A 26,333-nucleotide genomic window follows, 5' to 3' on the forward strand; every position below is an offset into this window, starting at 1 on the left:
ATACTAGTCTTGCTGAAACATTGGTAATATTCAGGTAAAATATGAAAATGTTTTATTTGTTTACATGGTAGTGGAATTTCATTGCTTCTGAGGCTAAAGCCTTGTTTACATTTTTTTGGGGCTTAAAAAGTGCTTAAATTGGCCTCAGGAACTTGTTGGTCTGGGACCCAACTGTGGGAAAGAGAGTGCATTGAACCCAGCTTTTGGAATTGGATTGGGGTTGATGGACATTTAGGCTGCCTACTGTGAAGAGGGAGAGAGTTAGATACATGGGTAATGAGCAAGGAAAAAGTGACCAGCAACCAATCCGGACATTGGAAGTTTGATAGGAGGGGATTTCACTCAGGTGCTTTGCCCGAGTAGAAAAAGGCAGCTGCAGGTTGTGGCGGTATAATAGAGCTTTGACCAGTGACTAGTCCGCATTTGGGATTGATTAGCCTGAGGAAATTACAGGAAGGCAGGGGCAAGCTCAGCGGTGGCTGTTGTTTGAGTGGACAGAGTCAGAGTGGTGATAAGAGGCTTCAGTCAGAGAAAGCAAAGAAAAGAAAAGCTCAAGGTAAAGGTTTTTATTTCCTTCCTTTCTTTATATCTGCTCAGCTGAGGCAGTAGAGATGCCAGGCAGGATAGTGGAATGCTCCTCTTGTGGATGTGGGAAGGCGGGGAGATCTCCAGTGCCCCTGACAACTACAACTGTGAGAAGTGCATCCAGATGCAGCTTCTAACAAACCATGTTAAGGAGTTGGAGCTGGAACTAGATGAACTCACGATCACTCGGGATGGTGAAGGGGTGATAGAAAGGACGTATTGAGAGGTAGTTACACTCAAGATGCAGGACACAGGAAACTGGGTGACAGGAAGGGGAAAGGGGTTAAGGAGCCAGTGCAGAGTACCCCTGTGGCCATCCCCCTCAACATCATTAATATCACTTTGGATACTGTTGGTGGGAGATGGGGGTTGACCTAACAGCAGACATCCCACCCTGCAAAAACTCATTTCAGGGAGGTAGGATGTCTGTAACAGTCACAGTGGTTGGGTCTCTAACACTGAATCTGGCTTTGTGACTCCGTAGGGAAGGGAGAGGGAGAAGAGGCACGCTCTGGTAATAGGGAATTCATTAGTTAGGGGAACGCACGGCGGTTCTAACAAGATTCCTGGATGGCATGTTGCCTCCCAGGTGCCAGGGCCCAGGACATCTCGGATTGAGTTCTCAGCTTTCTTAAGTGGAAGAGTGAACAGCTGGAAGTCACGGTCCATGTAGCCAACAATGAGATAGATAGGATGAGTGATGAGTGATAGGGAGTTCAGGGAGTTAGGTGCTGAGTTAAAGGACAGGTCTGTGATCTCAGGACTGCTACCGGTGCCATGCTCTAGTGAGGCCAAAGCTAGGGAGATTATATAGTTTAGCATGTGGCTAAGGAGTTGGTGCAAGGGAGAGGGCATAAGATTTTTGGATATTGGTGTCTCTTCCAGGAAAGGTGGGACTTGTACAGAAGGGATAGTGTGCACCTGAACTGGAGGGGGATTAATATCCCAGTGGGAAGGTTTGTTAGTGTTGGATGGTGGGGTTTAAATTAGAGTTGCAGGGGATGGGAACCAGAGTGCCTGAACAGTTAGTGGAGAGCTTGTGGCATGGTGTGAAGAGTGTCCTGGGCTAGGTATATTTCAATGCACAAAGTATTGTAGGAAAGGTGAATGAGCTCAGGACATAGATCAACACCTGGAATTATTACATTGCAGCCACCAGTTAGACTTGGTTTCAGGAGGGGGTAGGACTGGCAGCTCAGTATTCTGGGGTTCCATTGTTTTAGATGTGAAGAGTGAGAGGGATTAAGGAAGGAGGGGTGGTGTTACTAGTCAAGGAATATATTATGGCAGTGCTCCATCAGGACAGACTGGCGAACTTCACTAGTGAAGTTATGGGTGGAACTGAGAAACAAGAAAGGTGAATGGGGCTTTATTATAGACCACCCAACTGGCCTAGGGATTTAGGAGAAAGAGTTTGTAAAGAGATCGCAGACTGTTGCAAGAAACCTATGGTTGTTATAGTAGGTGATTTTAATTTCCTACTTGTAGACTGGGAATCCCAGACTGTTAAAGGACTAGATGGGATAGAGTTTCTCAAGTGTGCTCAGGAAAGTTTCCTCCATCAGTACGTAGGAGTCCCGAAGAGAGTGTGCAATACTGGACCTGCTATTTGGGAATGAGACAGAGCAGGTGACAGAAGTTTGTGCGGGGAACACTTTGCATCCAGTGACCACAATGTCATTAGTTTCAAAGTAAATATGCAAAGAAATAGGTCTGGTCCACAGGTTGAGATTCTAAATTGGAGAAAGGCCAGTTTTGATGGTATCAGAAATTATCTGGCAAGAGTGGATTGGGACAGACTGTTTTCTGGGAACGCTGTACTTGGTAAGTGGGAGGCCTTCAATAATGAAATTTTAGAAGCACCAAGCTTGTATGTGCCTGTCTGAATACAAGGTAAAGATAACAAGTGTAGGGGACCTTGGTTTTCAAGAGATACTGAGACCCTGGTTAAGTGTGAAAAAGAGATGCATAACAGGTAAAGGCAAGTCGGAATAAATGAGGTGCTTATGGAGTAAAAGAAATGCAAGAGAACACTTAAGAAAGAAATTAGGAAGGCTAAAAGAAGGCATGAAGTTGTAGCAGACAAGATGAAGGAGAATCCTAAGGGATTCTACAGATATTTTGACTAAAAGGATTGCCAGGGACAAAATTGGTATCTGGAAGGCCAGAATGCTAATCATGTATGGAGCCAAAACAGGTGGGGCATATCTTGATGCATTCTTTGTATCTATATTTACTCAGGAGATTGATACAGAGTCTATAGACATGAGGCAAAATGGCATCACTTCATGGGCCTGACAGGGTGTTCCCTTGGACCCTTTGGGGATCTGGCAAAGATATTTAAAACATCCTTAGTGACAGTAGAGGTACCAGAAGATTGGAGGATAGCCTATGTTCTGCTGTTTTAAAAAAAATGCTCTAAACATAACGCAGGAAACTATAGGCTGGTGAGTCTGATGTCAGTTATGGAAGGAGTTCTAAGGGACCAGATATATAAGAATTTGGATAGACATGGATTGATTAAGTATAGTTAACATGGCTTCATGCGTGGTAGGTTGTGTCCAAATAATCTTAGAATGTTTTGAGGAAGTTACCAGGAAAGTGTATGAAGGCTAGGCATTGGATGTTTTCTACATGGACTTTAGCAAGGCATTTGACAAGGTTTAGGTTGAAGTAGTAAATTGGATTAGACATTGGCTTTCTGGAATGGTAGGAGAGAATGGTAGGAGATGGTTGCTTCTCTGACTGGAGACCTGTGACTAGTGGTGTGCCGCAAGGATTGATGTGGGTCCTTTGTTGTTTGTCAACTATATCAATGATCTGGATGATAATGTGGTTAACTGGATCAGCCAGTTTGTGGATGGCACCAAGAATGGGGGTGTTGCGGACAGTGAGGAAGGCTACCATGACTTGCAGAGGAATCTGCATCAGCTTGAAAAATGGCAGATGGAATTTAATGCAGACAGGTGTGAGCTTTTGCACTTTGATAAGACCAACCAGGGTAGGTCTTACATAGTGAATGGTAGGGCACTGAGGAGTGTGGTAGAACAAAGGGATCTGGGAATACAGGTCCATAATTCATTGAAAGTGGTCTCATAGGTAGTTAGGATCATAAAGAGAGGTTTCAGCTCATTGGCCTTCGTAAGTCAATGTATTGAGTGCAGAAGATGGGATGTTATGTTGAAGTTGTTTAAGACATCTGTGAGACCTAATTTAGAGTATTGTGTGCTGTTTTGGTCACCGACCTACAGAAAGACTGCAGAAAAAATTTATAAGGATGTTGAGGGGTCTGGAAGACCAGTGTTATAAGGAAAGATTGAATAGGTTAGGACTGTATTCTTCAGAATGTAGAAGATTGAGGGAGATTTGATAGAGATACACAAAATTATGAGGGGTATAGATCGGGTTTATGCAAGCAGGCTTTTTCCACTGAGGTTGGGTAGGGCTGCAACCAGAGGTCATGGGTTAAGTGTAAAAGATGAAAAGTTTAAGGGGAACATGAGGGAAAACTTCTTAACTCAAATGGTCATGTGAATGTGGGATGAATGAGCTAGCAGCGCAAATGGTGCATGTGAGGTTGATTTCAACGTTTAAGAGAAATTTGGATAGGTAAATGGATAGAGGGATATGGAGGGCTATGGTCCTGGTGCAGATTGATGGGAGTAGGCAGTTTAAGTGGTTTCGTATGGACTGGATGGCCAAAAATCCTGTTTCTGTGTTGTACTTCTGTATGACTTTGACTCTATGACTGGAGTCACTTAGCAACTTAGTGCATAAATGTTTATTAGTTGCGTCAAAATCAAACTTACAAAAATTAGTGAAAGAATTAAAAGAAAGGTTCTAATATTTGCATAAAGATATCTACCAGTTAATAGTTAATAGTTCGTCAGTTCTCGGCCCAAAACGTCGACAGCACTTCTCCTTATCGATGTTGCCTGGCCTGCTGTGTTCCACCAGCATTTTGTGTGTGTAATAGTTCTGTAACTATTTTTGTCCGGTGTGAAATCCTGGCAGCCCCTCTTCCTCTCACTGAGGATGATGAACTTTTTAATCAGCACTAGGAATTACCAACTAAAATAACTTGTTGATTAGAATATGATGCATCCCACATGTAGTTATCATACTGCAAAACAGAAATATTTGAATAACATGTATGGATTTACACATCCCCATTACTAAAGAAATTGAGTGTTCTGTCATTACTGGCGAGAAAGGGAGCATAAAGCCAACCTGAGTGCGTCAGGTTGTGAGGTGGGTATGGAAGGGGAGGGGGCTGGAATCAACAGAGTGGGTAGAACTGTGTCAATGGAAAGAATTATATGTGGCCTTGAGACTTTAGGGGTTTTGAACTGATCTTTACATTATTGGGATCTTCCAATGAAAGGAAGTTTTACTTAACTTTCAGACTTCCAGTTTGATGTTGTGAGGTGTCAAGACTGCATTGTTCCGAGTTAATGTGATCCTGTTCAGTGTTCTGAAAGGACCCTTGCATGGTCAATATCTTGATCCTATAAGTCTCTATTGTGGTGATCATGGTATAATCAGGAGGCTGATGGATGTAAGGAAAGATCCAGTTGAATTTTCTCAGTGATGCAGAGTGACCAAGGGATGTTTGTAGAGTGACAAGGTTAATCAGCACAGAAACAGGCTTTTGTCTACATTCTGAGGGAAATAAATTCTGTTTAATTGAAAAATAAATCTCTCATCAATGTTTTTATAGTGTTTTGATTCAAATACACCAATTGGTATTCAGAATATCTGTTTTGAAACTGAGGTTTCTCTTTATCAATTATATAAGATCTGCCAGGATTTGAAGCCTCTTATTGCAGCTTGTGTACTTTTCCCTTTCAGAATCTGCAGATTCTTTTGGGGCCATGCCATGGTTCTGTGGACCTGCTTGCTTTTTGAAGTGCTGATTCTTTGAGGGTGAACAAGGACCTCGTTCATCTCAAAAAATGAAGTACTACTGATGCCAGGCAAGCTCTGCAGCGAGAAAAAAGTTAACGCTTCAGTTCATTGATCCTTCAGTAAAATTATTCTGATTGAAGAGTCATTGACCTGAAATATCAAATGTTTCTGAAGGGAAATTAGAAAAAGGTGCATAAGTATGATTTAGAATTGTCTATCATTATTTGTTTTAACTGGAGGCTTTATCTGAACATTTGTCTGGACAGTACTCATTTGACTTCCAGAGATGTAGCCATGGGCTTTTGCTTGGGTCCAAAACATGCCGGTCTCTTTGTGGGATGTGTTGAACAGTCTTTGTTTGATTTTTACCTGGACCCATCTATATTTCCACCACCTTCAAAGTGAATCTACTACCAAATGTATCTCCCCCTTCCATTATTCTTCACGGCCCATTCCCACCAACCATCCTGTTATGGCACTTACCCTTAAAGTTGCTGATTATGTTTTGCTTTCAACTTTTCCTTTCCAGGGACTAAAAGTGTCTTTCCTGATGAGGCAGAAATTCGCTTGCTCTGTTTTGAATGTATGGTACTGCATTCGTGTTCACAAGTGGTCTCATGCAGTTTGGGTAATGCTTTTGTGAAACACTTGTGCTTATCTGCAGTGGTGACCCTGAGCTTCTTGTTACCTGTCACTTTAATTCTCCATTCCACTCTGCCTGTGAGCTCCTATACTGTCACAATGAGGCCCAATGCAAGCTTAAGGAACAGCACCTCATTGACTTTGTGGGCATGTGGCAGCATTCCAGATTGAAGGCTGGCTCACTTATTTGTTCTTTCCCCTTAGGAATAGTTGATGTGTTCAGCCTGAGCCGCCAAGTATTTTCTGGTCTGCAGTTCATGACTCCAACTTTCTTTAATCCATCTTCTCAATCTTGCTGTTCTCATTCATTCATTAACCAGATAACCTTGTTTCTAGCTTGCAATTTATTCCCATAGTCACCCTGTCTTAATCTGTCTGAGTCATCCATCACCTCACATGCTCCAGCTTCCCTGTGAGCCCTATCCTGATGAAGAGTATGAACTGTTTTTCTTTCTGTGGTGCAGCCTGACCTGAGTATTCCCAGAACTTTGTCCTGTTTTAACTGCTAAGTGCTTTGCATGGCAAGTTGCAGCACGTAATATGTATAAATGACTTGCTAGCCTCCACAAGTCAGTACACTCAGTTCCACAGCAGTGGAGATGGTCGATATGCACCATCTGTTTTGGCTGTTTGTTCAAGTAATTTAAAACTAGTTTAATCAGTCTTAATTTTTTTTCTAAATTGTTCACTTTCCTTTGTTTAGCAGCATGTTTAAGAGAAATCAAAGTGGTCTTTCCAGTAATTTCAATGCTGTAATGGAGCTTTGCAAAGGAACAGGGCTAGATAGTGCCAAGAAAGCTGGGGAAACTGCCATGCAGTCACAGTGAACGGTAAGGCACTGGGAAGTGTTGTAGATCAAATGGACTTGTGAGTATAAGTACATGGTTCCCTGAAAGTGGTAAAAGGTGGTGGGGGAGAAAAGGTTTCTAGTATACTGGCTTTCATCAGTCATGGCATTGAATGTGTTATCTTACAAGACATTGAGGGCATATTTAGAACATTGTCTTCAGTTTTGGCCACTGTGCTATAGAAAAGAGTTCAGAGGGTTTATGAGGATATTTGAAGCACTTGAAGCACTGTTATGGAAGAGGTTGAATGGGTTGGGATTTTATGATTAGAGCAAAGGATAATGAGGGGTGATCTTAGAGTTGTATAAGATCATGAGGGACATTCAGGGTGAATGTGTGCAGTCTTTTTCTCAGGGTTGGGGAATTAAGAACCAGCCGATATATATGGAGTGAGAAGGGAAAGATTTAACAGGATTCAAAGAACAACTTTCTGACCTATAGGGTAGTACATGTATGGAAATAGAATTGGTTTATTATTGTTGCATATACTGAGAAACAGTGAACAGCTTCTCTTGTGTATTGTTTGTACAGATTAAATCATTACACTGCATTGAGGTGGAACAAGGTAAAACAATAACAATGCAAAATAAAGTGTAACAGCTACAGAGAAAGTGCAGTTCAGAATATAGTTCAGATAAAGAGCAAGGTCATACCAAGGTAGGTTATAAGGCCGAGTCCATCTTATTGTACTAGAGTACTATTTGTCTCGTAGTCTAGTAACAGTGGGGTAGGTGTCTGTGAGCCTGGTGGTACTACTGTATGTGCTTTTAGGCCTTTATAACCTCAGCCTGATGGAAAAAGGGAGGTGTCAAGAGAGTGGTTTGTCTAGGATGATTGGGTCTCTGATTATGCTGGGTGCTTTACTGAAGCACTGGGAAATATAAACAGAGCCCATGGAGAGGAGGCTGATTTCTGTGATATTCTGAGCTGTGTACAGAACTCTCTGCAACTTTTTGCAGTCATGTACAGAGCAGTTGCCATACCAAGCCCTTCTGCATCCAGATAAGATGCTTTCTATGGTGCATTGATTAAAAAGTAAGAGTTAAAGGGAGCATGCCAAATTTCTTGAGCCTCCTGAGGAAGCTGAGGGACTGGTGAACTTTTTTGGCTGTGGCATCTATATGGTTCGACTAGGACAGGCTGTTGGTGACATTCTCTCCTAAGAACTTGAAGCTTTCAGCCCTCTCAGTCTTTGCACGATTGATGTAGACAGGAGCATGATTACTGACCTCCCACCCCACCACCCACCTTTAAAGAAGCCAGTGACCAATTCTTTTGTTTTGTTGACGTTGAGAGAAAAATTGTTGTGATATCATGTTATAAGTTCTCTCTCTCTCCTTCCTGTACACTGAATCATTGTTAACTGAGATGCAGTCCTCTACAATGGTATCCTTTGCAAATTCATAGAGCAGAATCTGCCCATTGCAGTCATGAGTGTATAGGGAGTCGAGCAGGGGGCTGAGGATGCAAGCTTGTGAATAATTATGGCAGAGCTGTTGCTCCCTATCCTTACTGATTATGGTCTGTTGGTCAGGAAGATGAAGATCCAGTTGCAGAGGGAGATTTTGACTCCCAGGTTCCAGAGCATAATGAGCTTGGAAATAGAGTATTGAAGGTGGCACTGTTATCAATAATCAGTAATGTAGCATACGTGTCTTTACTGTCCATCTTCTTCAGGGATGAGTGTAGGGCCAAGGAGATGACATTTCCCGTAGACCTGTTTCAGTGGTAGGTGAATTGCAGTGGATCAATGCTGTTTGAAGGCTAGAGCTGATGTATGCCATGATCAGCCTCTCAAAGCACTTCATGATTATGGATGTCTGAGCCAGGGATGATAGTGGTCTTCTTTAAGCAGGTTGAAGCAGGGAGAGGTTACAATTGTCAGCAAATACCCATGCTCGCTGATCTGTACAGGATCTAAGGACACAGCCAGAAACATGGTCTGGGCCAGATGATTTCCGTGGGTTAATTCTTCAGAAGACTAATCTTGCGCTCGTATTGATGACTTTGGGTTCAGATGCTTTGAAGGCTGTCGTAGTGGGTGGCGACATTCCAAACCCCTTCTGTTCAAAATGTACATGGAATGTGTTAAACTAACCAAGAAAGGATGGGTTGTTGTCAGAGATGCTACCTGGCTTTTGTTTTGTAGCTCATTATAGCATGTAAGCACTGCAACAATTGGTCTGGAACTTGACTTTGGACCGATACTGTCTTTTGGAATGAACTGTCAGAGAAAGTGGTTGAAGCAAATACATTAAAGACATTTAAAACGGCTCTTAGACAGCTACACCAATGGGAAAGGTAGAGGGACATGGGCCAAAAGCAGGCAAGTGAACCATTTGGGCCAGTGGGCCTATTTCTTTGTTGTTTGACTCTAATCTCTTGCAGAAAAAAAACATCTTTAAAATTGTGAAATGATTATTAATATTATTTTGAGATGTTTCACCAATGAAACTCCAAACCATGATTTTATAATATATGTGATGCTGATTAATGCATCGACTAAGGCATGCTGCTGACGATGTATGACTAAGGCAAGACAGCGGCTATACTTGTATTAGGAGTTTGAAGAGATTTGGTATGTCAACAAATACACTCAAAAACTTCTATAGTTGTACTGTGGAGAGCATTCTGACAGGCTGCATCACTGTCTTGTGCAGAGGGGCTACTGCACAGGACCAAAAGAAGCTGCACAAGGTTGTAAAACTAGTCAGCTCCATCTTGGGTACACTGGACATCTTTAGGGAGCAGTGTCTCAGAAAGGCAGCGTCCATTATTAAGGACCTCCAGCACCCAGGGCATGCCCTTTTCTCACTATTACCATCAGGTAGGAGGTACAGAAGCCTGAAGGCACACACTCAGCGATTCAGGAACAGCTTCTTCCCCTCTGCCATCCAATTCCTAAATGGACATTGAAGCTTTGGACACTACCTCACTGTTTTTTAAATATACAGTATTTCTGTCTTTGCACATTTAAAAGAAATCTATTCAACATATGTAATTGATTTACTTGTTTATTTATTATTTTATTTATTACTACCTTTTCTTTCTCTGCTAGATTATGTATTGCATTGAACTGCTGCTGCTAAGTTAACAAATTTCACGTCACATGCTGGTGATAATAAACCTGATTTTGATTCTGATTTAGTGAAGAATTCACAAGTGACCTTTACTCATTAAGTAGTTAGAATGTGAGACCTGCTCTCCCAGGCATTAAAGTGCATTGGTTGGATTAATTTACAGGGAAGGTAGATGAGAACAGAGGCAAAAATAGGGTATGATGAGTTAGTGGAAGAAGAGTGGTATAAAACCCATGTGAAAGATGAAATTGGTGTAACTGAGCTGGGATACATGGCGTCTTTCCAGAATAAATTTTATATACTGTAATTATGCAGAATATAGTGTGTTCGTAAGACAGGAGCAGAATTAGGCCATTAAGCCCATTGAGTCTGCTTCTACATTCCATTATGGCTGATCCTAGATCCCACTCAACTCCATACACTTACCTTCTTGCTGTAACCATACAACAATTATATCACGGAAACAGGCCATCTTGGCCCTTCTAGCCTGTGCCGAACACTTACTCTCATCTAGTCCCACCTACCTGCACTCAGCCCATAACCCTCCATTCCTTTTCTGTCTATATACCTACCCAATTTTTTTTTAAACGACAAAATCGAACCTGCCTCTACCACTTCTACTGGAAGCTCGTTCCACACAGCTACCACTCTCTGAATAAAGAAGTTCCCCCTTGTGTTACCCCTAAACTTTTGCCCCTTAACTCTCAACTCATGTCCTCTTCTTTGAATCTCCCCTACTCTCAATGGAAAAAGCCTTTCCACATCAAATCTATCTATCCCCCTCATAATTTTAAATACCTCTATCAAGTACCCCCTCAACCTTCTACACTCCAAAGAATAAAGACCTAACTTGTTCAACCTTTCTCTGTAATTAAGGTGCTGAAACCCAGATAACATTCTAGTAAATCTCCTCTGCACTCTCTCTAATTTGTTGACATCTTTTCTAGAATTCAGTGACCAGAACTGTACACAATACTCCAAATTTGGCCTCACCAATGCCTTGTACAATTTTAGCATTACATCCCAACTCCTATACTCAATGCTCTGATTTATAAAGGCCAGCATACCAAAAGCTTTCTTCACCACCCTATCCACATGAGATTCCACCTTCAGGGAACTATGCACCATTATTCCTAGATCACTCTGTTCCACTACATTCCTCAAAGCCCTACCATTTACCATGTATGTCCTATTTGGATTATTCCCACCAAAATGTAGCACCTCACACTTAACAACATTAAACTCTATCTGCCATCATTCAGCCCACTCTTCTAACTGGTCTGAATCTCTCTGCAAGCTTTGAAAACCTACTTCATTATCCACAACGCCACCTATCTTAGTATCATCTGCATACTTACTAATCCAATTTACCACCCTATCAACCAGATCATTAATGTATATGACAAACAACATTGGACCCAGTACAAATCCCTGAGGCACACCACTAGTCACCGGCCTCCAACCTGACAAACGGTTATCAACCACTACTCTCTGGCATCTCCCATCCAGCCACTGTTGAATCCATTTCACTACTTCAATATTAATACCTAACGATTGAACCTTCCTAACTAACCTTCCGTGTGGAACCTTGTCAAAGGCCTTACTGAAGTCCATATAGACAACATCCACTGCCTTACCCTTGTCAACTTTCCTAGTAACCTCTTCAAAAAATTCAGTAAGATTTGTCAAACATGACCTTCCACGCATAAATCCATGTTGATTGCTCCTAATCAGACCCTGTCTATCCAGATAATTATATATACCATCTCTAAGAATACTTTCCAATAATTTATCCACTACTGATGTCAAACTTAGTCATAATTGCTAGGTTTACTCTTAGAACCCTTTTTAAACAATGGAACCACATGAGCAATATGCCAATCCTCCGGCACCATCCCCGTTTCTAATGACATTTGAAATATCTCTGTCAGAGCCCCTGCTATTTCTACACTATCTTCCCTCAAGGTCCTAGGGAATATCCTGTCAGGACCCGGAGACTTATCCACTTTTATATTCTTTTAAAGCTCTAGTACTGTCGGCCCACCTTATCTGCGGATTCCGCATGCGCAAATTCAACCAACTGCGGATCGCAAAAACCCGGAAGTGCTCTTCCAGCACTTGTTCGAGCATGTACAGACTTTTTTTCTTGTCATTATTCCCTAAACAATGCAGTATAACAACCATTTCGCATAGCATTTACATTGTATTAAGTATTAAAAGTAATCTAGAGATTTAAAGTATACGGGAGGATGTGCATGGATTATCGTGCATCAGGATCAAAAAAATCGGAAATTCTCTTACTAAGTAAGTCGGAACAGGTACATCCGGTATTATTTAGTGTCAGTTGGTCAAATGTTTGTCTTAGAATATCGTATATATTTTACCTTTCTATGCATATAAAACACTTAAGAACGTATGTTTCTGCACCGGGCTTGGGAACGGAAGTTCTTGGGACTCGGGACAGATCGCTCCTGAGTGCGCTTTCCACCATGCCGGGTTGATGTGAGGATCAAAAACCCCAAACACCAAAACCCAATAATTAAACCACTGCGTTGCTTAGTAATAATTGTAGCTTTCATTGGGGCAGAGCCTTTCTCACTTTATCCATTAAAATTGTTCCGATCGTTGACTGACGTAGCCTAACACTTTTCCAATGACCGATGGCGTTTCACCTCTTTCTGATCGCTTTATTATTTCCACTTTATTTTCAATTGTGATCGCTATTATTTTCGTGAACAGAAACACTGCGCATTCAGAGCTCTGGCGCCGGGTCTTAATGTCCACCGCACTGAGACAGGTTAAATAAGGTCTGGAGTTCCACTGGGTCCGAAGGTCCACCGGATTGAGACAGGTTGCATAAGGGACCAGAGCATCTGCGAATTTTGGTATCCGCGAGGGGTCCCGGAACCAATCCCCTGCGGATAAGGAGGGCCGACTGTACTTCCTCTTCTTTAATCATCATAGTTTCCATAACTACCCTACTTGTTTCCCTTACCTTACACAATTCAATACCCTTCTCCTCAGTGAATACCGATGAAAAGAAATTGTTCAAAATCTCCCCCATCTCTTGGCTCCACACATAGCTGTCCATTCTGATTCTCTAAGGGACCAATTTTATCCCTCACTATCCTTTTGCTATTAATATAACTGTAGAAACCCTTTGGATTTATTTTCACCTTACTTGCCAAAGCAACCTCATATCTTCTAGCTTTTCTAATTTCTTTCTTAAGATTCTCTTTACATTCTTTATATTCCTCGAGCACCTCATTTACTCTATGCTGCCTATATTTATTGTAGATCTCTCTCTTTTTCTGAGCCAAGTTTCCAATATCCCTTGAAAACCATGGCTCTCTCAAACTTCTAAACTTTCCTTTCAACCTAACAGGAACATAAAGATTCTGTACCCTCAAAATTTCACCTTTAAATGGCCTCCATTTCTCTATTACATCCTTCCCATAAAACAAATTGTCCCAATCCACTCCCCTTAAATCCTTTCGCATTTCCTCAAAGTTAGCCTTTCTCCAAATCTCAAAAATCTCAACCCTGGGTCCAGTCCTGTCCTTCTCCATAATTATATTGAAACTAATGGTATTGTGATCACTGGACCCGAAGTGCTCCCCTACACGTACCTCCGTCACCTGACCTATCTCATTCCCTAACAGGAGATCCAACACTGCCCCTTCTGTAGTTGGTACCTCAATGTATTGCTGCAAAAAACTATCCTGCACACATTTTACAAACTCCACACCATTCAGCGGCTTCCCAGTCTACGTGTGGAAAATTAAAATCTCCCACAATCACAACCTTGTGCTTACTACAAATATCTGCTATCTCCTTACAAATTTGCTCCTCCAATTCTCTCTCCCCATTTGGTGGTCTATAATATACACCTATAAGTGTTACTACACCTTTCCCATTCCTCAATTCCACCCAAATAGTCTCCCTAGACAAGCCCTCTAATCTATCCTGTCAAAGCACCGCTGTAATATTTTCTCGGACAAGCAATGCAACACCTCCCCTTCTTGCCCCTCCGATTCTATCACACCTGAAGCAACAAAATCCAGGAATGTTTAGTTGCCAATCACACCCCTCCTGCAATCATATTTCACTAATAGCTACAACATCATATTTCCAGGTATCAATCCATGCTCTAAAGCTCATCCACCTTTCTTACAATGCTCCTGGCATTAAAATAGATGCATTTAAGAAACTCTCTACCTCTTCCTCTCTGTTTATCCCTAATGGTGCAAATAACTTTATTATCTTTTTCTTCCTTCTCCCCTACATCTTCGGTCTGAGTGCTCCCCTTCTCTATCACCTGCCTATCCTCTCTCACACACTGTCTACTAGCTTTCTCCATTTTTGAACTAACCTCCTCTCCCCTAGTCTCTTCGAATTGATTCCCACCCCCAACCATTCTAGTTTAAAGTCTCCCCAGTAGCCTTAGCAAATCTCCCCGTCAGGATATTGGTCCCCCTAGGATTCAAGTGTAACCCGTCCTTTTTGTACTGGTCACACCTGCCCCAAAAGAGGTCCCAATGATCCAGAAACTTGAATCCCTGCCCCCTGTTCCAATCCCTCAGCCACACATTTATCCTCCACCTCATTCCATTCCTACTCTCACTGTCGCATGGCACAGGCAGCAATCCTGAGATTACTACCTTTGCGGTCCTTCTTCTCAACTTCCTTCCTAACTCCCTATATTCTTCTTTCAGGACCTCTTCCCTTTTCCTACCTATGTCATTGGTACCTATATGTACCACGACCTCTGGCTCCTCACCCTCCCACTTCAGCATATCTTGGATGCGATTGGAAACATCCCGGACCCTGGCACCAGGGAGGCAAACTACCATCCGGGTCTCCTGACTGCGTCCACAGAATCGCCTATCTGACCCCCTAACTATCGAGTCCCCTATTACTACTGCCTTCCTCTTCCTTTCTCTACCCTTCTGAGCTACAGGGCCGGACTCTGTGCCAGAGGCACGGTCACTGTTGCTTCCCTCATGTAGGCGATTCTCCCCCCCCCCCCAACAGTACTCAACCAGGAGTACTTATTGTCAAGGGGTACAGCCATTGGGGTACTCTCTAGTACCCGACTCTTCCCCTTTCCCCCTCCTAACCATGACCCACCTGTCTGCCTCCCGTGGCCCCGGTGTGACCACCTGCCTGTAACTCCTCTCTATCAGCTCCTCACTCTCCCTGACCAGACGAAGGTCATTGAGCTGCAGCTCCAGTTCCCTAACACGGTCCCTTAGGAGCTGCAGCTCGGCGCACCTGGCACAGATGTGGATGTCCGGGAGGCCAGGAGACTCCAGGACCTCCCACATCCGACACCGAGAACAACAAGCTGCCCTCACACTCATACTTCCCCTTTCCTCAAATAACAGGAAAAACTGAAACCTAAACCTACCTTGCATCGCCCGTTTCCGTCTAAGCCCGTTGAGCCAAAGCCCTTAAGCCTTCACTCTGCTCCCGGTTCACTCCGCTGTCCACTGTATAAGGCTGTGTCCTTTTTAAATCTTCCCCGCTTCACTGCCCGACATCACACGCCTGCGCAGTCCCGCCTCTCTTAACCCCAATGAGAAGAAGAAAAAATCAAAATGGCTCCCGCCGCTCTCCCATTCTGATTCTCCGACTTCCTTCTCCAAATGAAACCTTTGGTGCCCTGACCAATCAGGAAATTGTCAATTTTCTCTTTAAATATACCCATGGTCTTGGCCTCCTCAGTAGTCTGTGGCAGAACATTTCACAGATTCACTACTGTCTGGTGAAAAAAATTCCTCTTTACCTCTGTTCTAAAGGGTTGCCTCCCCAATTTTGAAGCTGTGCCCTATAGTTCTAGACACCCTCACCAAGGGAGATAATCCTCTCCACATCCACTTTATCTGGTCTTTTCAACATTTGGTAGGTTTTAGTGAGATACCCTTCTAAATTCCAGTGAGTACAGGCTCAAAGCTGCCAAATGCTCATCATATGTTAACCCCTTCATTCCTGGAATCAACCTCGTGAACCTCCTCTGGACACTATCCAATGACAACACATCCTTTCTGAGATATTGTGCTTGAAACTGTTGAGAATATTCCAAGTGCGACCTGACTAGTGTCTTATAAAGCCTCAGCATTATTTCCTTGCTCTTATAGTCTATTCCCTTTGAAATAAATGCCAACATTGCATTTGCCTTCTTTACCATAAACTCAACCTATAAATTAATCTTCTGGGAGTCTTGCATGAGGACTCCTAAGTCCCTTTGCACCCCTGATTATTTTAGTTTTCTCCCCATTTATATAATGGTCTACACTGTTGTTCCTTTTACCAAATTGCATTATTGTACATTTCCCACCACTGTATTCCATCTGCCACTTTTTTGCCCATTCTTCCAATTCATCTAAATCCTTCTGCAATTGCACTGCTTCCTCAACACTACCTATCCCTCCACCTGTCTTTGTATCATCTGCAAACTTTGCCGCAAAGCCATTAATTCCATTACCTAAATCATTGACAAACAATGTGAAAAGTAGCAGTCCCAATACCGACCCTTGGGAAACACCACTAGTCACTGGCAACCATTCTCTCTCACTCCCTCCTGCTTGTCAGGCATTCCTCTATCTGTGCCGGTATATTTCCTGTAATGCTATGGGATTTTGTCTTGTTAAGCAGCCTCATGCGTGGCACCTTATCAAATGCCTTCTGCAAACTTTCCTTTGTCCACCCTGTTTGGTACTTCCTCGAAGAACTCTACCAGATTTGTCAGGCAAGATTTCCCTTTACAGAAACCATGCTGACTTTGACTTATTTTATCATTAGTCACCAAGTACCCTGAAACCTCATCCTTAATAATAGACTTCAACACTTTCCCAACCACTGAGGTTAGGCTAACTGGCCTATAATTTCCTATCTTTTGCCTTCCTCCCTTCTTAAAGAGTGGAGTGACATTTGCAATCTTGCAGTCCTCTGGGACCATGCCAGAATCAAGTGATTCATGAAAGATCATGATCAATGCATCTGTTATCTCTTCAGCAACCACTCTCAGGACTCTGGAATATAGTTCATCTGGTCCAGGTGACTTATCCACCTCAAGAGCTTTCAGTTTGCCTAGCACTTTTTCCTTTGTAATAGCAGTGGCACTCACTCCTGCTCCCTGACACTCATGGACCTCTGGAACACTGTTAGTGTCTTCCACAGTGAAGACTGATGCAAAGTACTTATTAAGTTCATCCGCCTTTTTTTTGTCTCACATTACTCTCACCTCCCTATACTCTTTATATAACTGAAAAAAACTTTTAGTATTCTGCTTTATATTATTGGCTAGTTTGCCCTCAGGTTTCATATTTTCCCTTCTAATGGCTTTTTTAGTTGCCGTTTGTTGGATTTAAAAAACTTACTTCCCTCTCACTTTTGCTACATTATATGCCCTTTCCTTGGCTATTATGCTGTCCTTAACTTTCTTGTCAGGCACGGTTGTCCACCCCTGCCATTTGTGAACACCTACTTCTATGGAACATACCTATCCTGTGCCTTGTGAACTATTCTGAGAAACTTCAGCCACCTCTGCGCTGCTGTCATCCCCACCAGTATCCTCCTCCAATCCACCTGGACAAGTTTCTCTCTCACGCCTCTATAATACCCGATTTTCCTAATCTCCTTGCATATTGAAGTCCCCCATTACCATTGTGACATTACCCTTATTACAAGTCCTTTCCAGGTCCTTTTGCAATCTCAACCTTGTATCTTGGCTTCTATTTGGAGACCTACATATGATTCCCATAATGTGTTTTTTTAATACCCTTAAGTTTTTTTAACTCCACCTACAAACATTCAATATTCTCAGACCCTAAGTCACCCCTTTCTAAAGATGTAATTCCATCTCTGACCAACAGAGCCACACCCCTATGCCTTCCTGTCTGTCCTTTGATACTAAGTGTATCCTTTGATATTAAGCTCCCAAAGATGACCTTCTTGAATTGAATTGATTTGACTTTATTACTTACATTCTTCATATACATGTGGAGTAAAAATCTTTGTTATGTCTAGGTCTAAATGTGCAATGTTGTAATTATTATAATTTATATTAAAGATTATGTACACCAGGATAGTCAATTTTAGCCATGACTCAGTGATGCCCACAATATCATACTGACCAATCTGTAATTGTGCCACGAGTTTGTCCACCTTATTCTGAATACTACAAATACAGCACCTTCAGTTCTGCATTCTTTGCCCTTTTGAATTTTACCTCTGGTAGAATTTAACTCTGCGCTGTCTGCATTTGTACCCAGTTATTGGCTTATCCTTCCTTACATTCATATTACACCATCATCTATTTGTCAACCTGCTGGCTCATCCTCAGTTCTATCATACTGGTTCCCATCCCCCTACAATATTAGTCCTTTTACGTAAAATTATTTTCAGTGAATTGTTGCAGAGTGACATAATTTTTATGTTTGACCTAAGAATTTAGGTTTACAAAATTGAGGGGTATAGGTAGGGTAATGCAATCAGTCATTTTCCATTGAGGTTGGGTTGGACTAGAGGTCATAGGTTAATGGTGTAGGGTGAAATGTTTAACGGGAATATGAGGGGAACCTCTTCACTCAGAAGGTGAAGAAAGTGTGGGACAAGCTGCTCGAGGAAGTGGGTGATGCGAGTTTGATTTCACCGTTTAAGAGAGATTTGGCTATATACATGGGTGGGAGGGATTTTGAGGGCTTATGGTCCAGGTGCAGTTCAGGTCTATAGTACTAGCAGTGTAATAGTCCAGCATGGACTAGATGGGCCAAAGGGATTGCTTCTATGGTGTAGTGCTCTGTGACTCTTGGTTAGAAAGAAATTGCATCATTCACATCTTCCCCCCCCCCCCCCCCCCGGCTGTCACCCCTTTTATGTTGATCCATCTATCACCCACGAACTCTTGCTCCATTCATTTCACTCACTGCTTTATATTGAGTAACTCTCCTCTTTCCAGTTCCAATTACAGGTCTTGGCCTAAAACGTCGATTGGCTATTTCCCCCCATAGATGCTGCTGACCCACTGAGTTCCTCCAGCTCGTTTGTGTGTTGCTCCAGATTTCCAGCATTGGCAGTCTCTTGTGTCTCTCCTAATGGTTTAGGTCAATGACTTTTCATTGGCAATAATGAGAGCATTTCCAAAGTACTGAGAGATTGAGATGGTAGCCCCTACCTAGCTTTTGCTGATTGGATGTAATGGAATACACATTATAGTTAGTGGATTATGAACATTGCCTGAAGCTGACAATTAAATTACATCCATTTACTCCTTTGACATTATTTAGTAAATTGTGTTAAGCTGTGATACCATTAAAATAAAAGGTCTTCACAGTTGGAAGTATTACTGAAAATGCATTTTCACTTTACCATTATGCTATCACATAATTCAATTAAGATTACAATTAAGATGTTAGTGAGCTGTTCCAAAGCAAATTAGCAGAGCAATTAAATATTTTCAAGGGACAATTGTAAATTTTGTAAAGTTCTGTTGGAGAGGGATTTATTTTTCCTTTCCAACCTTATTTGCTGGTTAGATTAGAGTTACACTCTTATGGGATGTCTGCTGTACATTCTTCAACTTAGACTATACAGTGGGGTGTTTCACTGTGGAGTGCATCACATTCTAGTAAAATTCCACAAGGTGTTAACAAGAAAGGAAATATATTAATTTATTTAGAGATACAGTGCTGATCAGGCCCTTCCAGTCCTACCAGCTGCACCACCTGGCAACCCACCTATTTTACACTAGCCTATTCACAGGACAATTTGCAGTGACCAATTAACCTACAAACCAGTACATCTTTAGCCAGTGGGACGGAACTGGAGCACTCGGAGAAACCTATGTGGCTCACGAAAGGGCATACAAACTTATTCAGAATCAGAATCAAGTTTATTATCACCTGCATTGAACGTGAAATTTAAAGCCATAAGATATAGTAGCAGAAGTAGCCCATTGTGTCTGCTCTGCTGATCCAATTCTTCCAGTCATCCCCATTCCCCTACCTTCTTCCTATACCCCTTGATGCACTGGCTAATCAAGAACCTAACTAACTCTACCTTAAATGTACCCAATGACTTGGCCTCCACAGCCACTCGTGGCAACAAATTCCACAGATTTACCACCCTCTGACTAAAGTAATTTCTCCGCATCTCAGTTCTAAATGGATATCCTTCAATCCTGAAGTCATACCCTCTTGTTCAAGGCTCCTCTACTATGGGAAATAACTTTGCCATATCTAATCTGTTCAGGCCTTTTAACATTGGGAATGTTTCTATGACATCCCCCCTTATTCTCCTGAACTCCAGGGAATACAGCCGAAGAGCTGCCAGGCGTTCCTCATACGGTAATCCTTTCATTCCTGGAATCATTCTCGTGAATCTTCTCTGAACCCTCTCCAATGTCAGTATATCCTTTCTAAAATAAGGAGCCCAAAACTGCACACAACACTGCAAGTGTGGTCTCATGAGTGCCTTATAGAGCCTCAACATCACATCCCTGCTCTTATATTCTATACCTCTAGAAATGATCGCATTTACCTTCTGCACCACCCACTCAACGTGGTTAACCTTTAGTGTATCCTGCACAAGGACTCCCAAGTCCCTTTGCATCTCTGCATTTTGAATTCTCTCCCCATCTGAACAATAGTCTGCCCGTTTATTTCTTCTACCAAAGTGCATGACCATACACTGTCCAACATTGTATTTCATTTGCCACTTCTTTGCCTATTCCCCTAAACTATCTCAGTCTCTCTGTTTCCTCAAAACTACCCACTCCTCCACCTATCTTTGTATCATTGGCAAATTTAGCCACAAATCCATTAATCCCATAGTCCAAATCATTGACTTATCGTAAAAAAGCAGCGGTCCCAACACCTACTCCTGGGGAACTCCACTGGTAACTGGCAGCCAGGCAGAATAGGATCCCTTTATTCCCACTCTCTGTTTTCTGCTAATCAGCCAATGCTCCACCCATGCTCATAACTCCCCTGTAATTTCATAGGCTGTTATCTTGCTAAGCAGCCTCATGTGCAGCACCTTGTCAAAGGCCTTCTGAAAATCCAAATACACCATATCCACTGCATCTCCTTTGTCTACCCTGCTTGTAATTTCCTCAGGCAGGATTTTCCTTTCAGGAAACCATGCTGGCTTTGGCCTGTCTTGACATGTGCCTCCAGGTGCTCTGTAATCTCATCCCTAACAATTGATTCCGACAACTTCCCAACCACTGATGTGAGGCTAACAGGTCTATAGTTTACTTTCTGCTGCCTCCCACCCTTCTTAAATAGTGGACTAACGTTTCAATTTTCCAGTCATCCAGTACAATGGCAGAATCTATCGATTCTTGAAAGATCATTGTTAATGCCGCTGCAATCTCTCCAGCTACTTTCATCAGAACCAGAGGGTGCATTCCATTAGGGCCAGGAGATTTATCCTCCCTCAGACCATTAAGCTTCCTGAGCGTCTTCTCAGTGGTAATTTTCACTGCACATACTTCACTTCCCTGACACTCTTGAATGTCTGGTATACTGCAGATGTCTTCCACCATGCAAAATACACATTCAGTTCCTCTGCCGTCTCTGTGTCTCTCATTCCAATATATCCAGCATCATTTTCTATTGGTCAGCTCTTTTACCCTATATACTTTAAAAAGCTTTTAGTATCTTCTTTGATATTAGTCACCAGCTTCCTCTCATAATTCATCTTTTCCGTACTAATGACCTTCTTAGTTTCCTTCTGCAAGTTTTTAAAAGCTTCCTAATCCTCTATCTTCCCACTAGCTTTGGCTTCCTTGTATGCCGTCTCTTTTGCTTTTACTTTGGCTCTGATTTCACTTGTCAGCCATGGTGGTGTCCTCCTTCCATTCAAAAATTTCTGCTTATTTGGAATATATCTGTCTTGCACATCCCTCAATTTTGACAGAAACTCCAGCCATTGCTGCTCTGTGGTCCTTTCTGCTAGTGTTCCTTTCCAGTCAGCTTTGGCCAGTACCCCTCTCATCAGAATCAGTACACAGTATGAGGCCTGACTGTGGCCTCATTGCAACAGTAGAGGAGGCCATGGACTGCATGTCAGAATGGGAAGTGGACCTAAAATGGGTGGCGACTGGGAGATCCCAATTTTTTTTTTCTGGCAGACTGAGTGTTGGTGCTCGGCGAAGGCATCAGATATAGTAGATGACCCTAACAGACTCACAGCTGAAATGCTGCCCCACCTGGAAGGACTGTTAGGGGCCCTGAATGATAGAGAGGGAGGACGTGTAGGGGCAGGTATAGCACTTGTTCCTCTTGCAAAGAAAGTGACAGGAGGGAGATCAGTGGGGAGGGCAAATGGACAAGGGAGTTGCATAGGGAGCAATCCCTGCGGAAAGCAGAAAGTGGGGGAGGGAAAGATGTGTGAGGTTGTGGGATCCTGTTGCAGATGGTGGAAGATACAGAGACGCTTGTTAACTGTTTTCTGCTGCACCAGGTCAGAAATTTGTGTGGAGATATTGCTGGTGGCATAACCTACTGCTGTGACCAATGCTGAGCAGTTTGTTCAGTGCTAGGTAGTATTATCAAAATATTGGGAGTGATAATTTGAATTACATGTGACTCAAATTAATAGAATTGTATTGTATTGACACCTGCCTTTTCACCCAACCCATCGTTCCATCCCATTTAAACCTTTCCTATCCACATGCCTATTATAGAGTCATTGAGTAAAACAACATGGAAGCTGGCCTAACACATTCATGACAACCATGGTGTCCAGCAAACTAGTCCCATTTGCCTGCATTTGGCCCTTATCCCTCTTAACCTTTCCTATCCGTGTACTTATCCAAATGTATTTTTGATGTTGTTTTCCTGAAGAATAATGGATTCAGCATAGCTCTGGAATGGTAGGGCAACCTTGATGGGCCAAATGCTCCTATCCTACACCCTGGTTACTATTTTTCATTGTACTATCTTAGTGCACTATTGCAATGAATTGATCTGTGCAAACAGTATTCACTGTATCTTGGTACACAAGTTTACCAATTTTACCAATGCCGGTAGCAGAGCCTTCATGGTATTGGTCTTGTCTTGGAAAATTTTCCTCGGCTCAGTATTTTATTTTGTTTGTGAACCTCCTTGGAACATATCACTACATGAAAACAAAAAATGTTGTTCGAAAGTTGGCTATCAAATATAGTCTGGTTTGTGAGCAGTCATATAGAACAGGAACATTGCAGAGCCCTATAGTAAAGCTCTTCTAGATTTCTGGCTTCAAGGAAGGTAATAAAAACTCAATGTGCTTGGAAAGCACAATTTGGATATTGGAAAGTAACGGACTAATAAAAAAAGCCTAGCAAAAACAGGTGGGTGAATGATAATTACCCTGGTGTTTATCAATTATAGGTATCATGAGGTAACAACTTTACCATAGCTTTAAGAAGTCATAAATAGAAACACTCCAAATGTTAAAAGGCTTGAACAGATTAGATGTGGCAAAGTTATTTCCCATGGTAAGGGAGTCTAGGACAAGAGGGCAGTACTTCAGGATTGAAGGATGTCCATTGAGAACAGAGATGCAGAGAAATTATTTTAGTCAGAGGGTGGTAAATCTGTGGAATTTGTTGCCACAAGCAGCTGTGGAGGCCAAGTCATTGGGTACATTTAAGGCAGAGATAGATAGGTTCTTGATTAGCCAGGGCATCAAACGGAATGGGGAGAAGGCAGGGGAGTAGAGATGACTGGAAGAATTGGATCAGCCCATGATTGAATGGCGGAGCAGACTCTGGGCCGAATGGCCTACTTCTGCTCCTATATCTTATGGTCTTAAATCTGCAAGTATTAGTGAATATTCACTTGAGAGTTGGTACACAGTTCAGGAATCAATTGATTTTCTTTATTCTGAACCATGTGTTGCCCTTATTATCTGAACCTACCTTCTTGAGCTTTAACCACCTTTCGGTTCCAGTCATGTCTGATTCATAAATTGGAAAATTGTCAGTGAAAACACATGTAAGCTATAATAGATTTTTTTCGCTTCTTTGCATGTACAAGAGTTGATTCATTCTCGACAAAAACAACCTTTGTAAAAGCAAGTGACTAAGTGCCACGTCAGTATCATTCCTCCTTCTGATTTGTTTTCTTATTTAACATCTGCAGTACATTTGATCCTACCATACATATCTTGGGCACAAATCCAGCACTGTTTCATATTTAGTAATTTGGAGCAGACCTTTTGTTTCTGTAGTAGCAGGCATCGGAGGCCGTACAAGTTTATTTTAGGCTTGTCTGGTGCTTTAACAGTACTGATTAGTTTTGTTTGGTAAGAGGAAGAAAAAATACCTTTGCACCCAATCCCTGCTCTACCATTTGAAATATTATTTTGACGAGTTGGTTGGTACCTGTAATTTATATTTTGACGAGTTGGTTGGTACCTGTAATTTGATTTGAAACTCAGCACTCCTGGTATGTCTTGGCATGATTGGTGGCATATACATTACTCCACTGGATTTAAAAAATCGGGCCCATAGTATTCAATTTCAGGATAATACAGATTGACGCTCATGAGCTGTCTGGCTTGCGATGTTGGTTGTGATTGATACTTCAGATGGGTGCCACGGTAGTGTAGCAGTTAGCTGGACATTTTTACAGCTCGGCATTCTGAAGTTTGGAGTTCAATTTCAGCACCGTCTGTAAGGAGTTTGTACATTACGTCTGTGAACTGTGTGGGTTTATGCTGGGTGACCATAAGATATAGGAGCAGAACTAGGCCATTTGACCCATCAAGTCTGCTCTGCTATTTTATCATAGCTGATACATTTTCCCTCTGGGTCCCAATCTCCGGCCTTCTCCACATATCCTGTCATACAATAATGTCTTTTAAAAGACTTCTGGATGGGTACATGGAGCGTAGAAAAATTGAGGGCTGTGGGTAACCCTAGGTAATTTCTAAAGTAAGTATGGCACAGTATTGTGGGCTGAAGGGCCTGTATTGTGTTGTAGGTTTTCTATGTTTCTATCCTGCTTTACCTGGTGCTGCAGTTTCCACCCTCAGTCCAAAGAATTATTGGTTAGCATGTTAATTGGTTATTGTAAATTTGTCCTGTGATTGGGCTAGGGTTAAATAGATGAGTTGCTGGGTGGTGTGGCTCATTGGGCCTGAAGGGTCTATTCTGTGCTGTACCTTGAAATAAATAAAAAATTAGCTTTGATTTAGAGTCTGAAAGGTCATTTAGTCTTAACCTGAATATGTTAGGTGTTTCAATTTGGGGCTCCAGACATCACAAATGCTTTGCTAAATGTACTTTGAACAAATTGGACAAATGATTGTATTTAAAGAGCAAACACGAGGAAATATGCAGATGCTGGAAATTCAAACAACACACACAAAATGCTGGTGGAACACAGCAGGCCAGGCAGCATCTATAAGGAGAAGCACTGTCGATGTTTCGGGCCAAGACCCTCGGTCAGGTCTAACTGAAAGGAAAGATAGTACTATCTTTCCTTTCAGTTAGTCCTGACGAAGGGTTTCGGCCTGAAATGTCGACAGTGCTTCTCCTTATAGATGCTGCCTGGCTCTTTCCTTTCAGTTAGTCCTGACGAAGGGACTCGGCCTGAAACGTTGACAGTGCTTCTCCTTATAGATGCTGCCTGGCCTGCTGTGTTCCACCAGCATTTTGTGTGTGTTAAATGATTGTATTTGTGACTTTGTGGTTTAGATAAAGTACAACTGATAGGGTACTGTGTGCACTTTGATTTATGCATGAATATTTATGCCTCTTGTCCATCTGAAGCATTCTGCATATAGTTGAAAACAATTAGCATTGTGGTCTCAGTGTATTTGTTAAATTTAAAATCACTTGGGGGTAAAATCACAATTTGCTGCTTTGCTAAATGGAGAGCTCACATTCATTTACTTGGGTGGTATTACATTGGCTGCAGCATAAATGAAGCTTAATCATCTAATGAGGCATTTTAAAATAATAGCTCTCTTGAAAGAAGATTAAAAAAGCATCAGATGCTGGAAATCTAGAAAAACAGAAAATACTGGAAATACTGAGCAAGTTGTGCCACATCTGTGTGAAGGGAATTGGTTAATGGTTCAGTCAGAATTGGGAAGGAGACAAAAGAAATTAGTTGAACCTCAGGAAGGGTGGAGGAGGAGGAATGTCTGTTGAGGTAAAACCACGGTGTGTATGGATACCAACTGTAAACAAGTTCATCTGGTTAATTTGTGAATGGATGCAGTTAGAAAGTGAGAATGTAGACAAAGTAATATAGGAATTGTGAAATGC

At 42.1% G+C, this 26,333-nt stretch overlaps 1 protein-coding gene across 3 annotated transcripts in view; it reads left to right on the plus strand.

Annotated features, from left to right (window-relative positions):
* Window positions 1-26,333, plus strand: part of lifra (LIF receptor subunit alpha a) — a 198,688-nt gene that overhangs the window by 9,832 nt on the left and 162,523 nt on the right. The window contains exon 1 of one of the 3 annotated variants that reach the window (XM_073047971.1): window positions 6,839-6,965. The exons of the other annotated variants lie outside the window; for them this stretch is intronic. The gene's annotated coding sequence lies outside the window, so the exon portion shown is untranslated. Of the gene's footprint in view, window positions 1-6,838; window positions 6,966-26,333 lie in introns of those variants that run through there. 3 annotated transcript variants of the gene reach the window in all.

This window comes from Hemitrygon akajei, chromosome 6 (assembly GCF_048418815.1).
Source record: "Hemitrygon akajei chromosome 6, sHemAka1.3, whole genome shotgun sequence".
Lineage (NCBI taxonomy): Eukaryota > Metazoa > Chordata > Chondrichthyes > Myliobatiformes > Dasyatidae > Hemitrygon > Hemitrygon akajei.